This window comes from Melanostigma gelatinosum, assembly GCF_949748355.1.
Source record: "Melanostigma gelatinosum genome assembly, chromosome: 9".
Taxonomy (NCBI): domain Eukaryota; kingdom Metazoa; phylum Chordata; class Actinopteri; order Perciformes; family Zoarcidae; genus Melanostigma; species Melanostigma gelatinosum.
In genome coordinates this window covers 20,552,747-20,554,253 of record NC_136642.1, presented here as the reverse complement: position 1 = coordinate 20,554,253, position 1,507 = coordinate 20,552,747, and positions in this window count along the sequence as shown.

The following is a 1,507-nucleotide window of genomic DNA, read 5'->3' as shown; positions in this document are numbered from 1 at the left end:
ATGGATCAGGAGGACCTTCGGCAGGCTTACTTATCCTCTTCATCACGTTCTCCTTTGAATTCACCGTCGGCGTCCCGTCAAACCTCTGGCTCACCTGTCACATCCTCAGGCAAAGGTAAATATGTCCTTCACATTCTGGTGTAATGTTATGTCATCTCTTTTTTGGTCTTCATCCACTTTTACAACATTTTTATTGTCATTTACTGAATCTAAAGGTCAAAGGTTGCCGGCTTCCTTCCTGCAGACTTCTTCCGCCTCCACCTGGCCCTCACCCAGCTGTCCTTCTACCTGGCCGTGCCTCTGTTCTTCGCCAATCACTTTCTGTGGCAGAGTAACGACGTGATGAACGGGGTGAGTTCCCTGAACTCGATGGTGATCGTCATGAAGCCGCTGCTCCTCTGTCTGGTGTGTGTGGAGCGGTACATGGCTGTGGTGCGACCCCTCGACTATCCACGGTAAAACCACACACAAGGTTGAACATACAACCTTTTTTTTTTATTTAGTGTTGTTTTGGGGATGATTGGCGGTTGATAATGTCACTGTAACAACTTGTTGTAATAGCCGTGAACACACAGGATGATATTCCTGAAGACTGGCGGCTTTTATTTCATAACAGCCCACAATTTAGTACATCATTACCCACAACTTTTGTGTCATCAGACCTGGAAATCCCTTTTCCCAGTGACATTATAGTAAGACTATATAGTCTGTCTCGGCCTCTGAAAGTAGTTTAAATGTCCTCTGTGTCTATAAAGGAACTTTGCCTTGCATTCTAACATGTTATATCACGATGACAACCTGAGGATGTGGAGCATCATGTGTGACTCTCTTTTCTCTATTCCCTCCTCCTTCCCTTTCCTCTAGGTTCAAGGCGCCTCAGTATAGATGGGGATGTTTGGGTGTCGTATGGTGCATTTACATCATCGTGAGTTACTTTACTATTGTTGAGCGCTCTGTCGTCATACTGTTCCTGCTGTTCCTCCCCGTTCTCGTCGTAGACACCTTCTGCAGCCTGTCTATTCTCAACGCATTGAAAAGGCCTCCGCCGGGGGACAGAGGGGTAATGGGGAGGAAGAAGGAAGGGGAGGAGGAGGGAGAGACTGGCCAAAAGGGGTCGAGTGGAGTAGGGAAGATGGAGGATGGGAAAAAAGAGCAGAGCCGAATGAAAGAAGGAGGGAGCAAGGAAGAGGGGAAGAAAGTTGGAAGGAACGAGCCGAGTGGAACAGGGCTGATGAATTCCATGAAGAAGAAAGCCTTCGTCACCATTGCCGTCATCCAGGCTGTCCTCGCACTCAACTACCTCCCCTTCATCCTCACCTGGCTCATGAGTGGACGAGTTCCAGCCCGTACCCTGACGTGTCAGTACGTGACCTTGTCTTTAGCCGCTGCATACAGCTGCAGCTACCTGCAGCCTCTGCTCTACCTGCACAGACTGGGCCGGCTGCCGTGCATGATGTCACAAAACCCCTAGTTCAATATCACAAATGGGGTTAGGTGGATTTTTTTG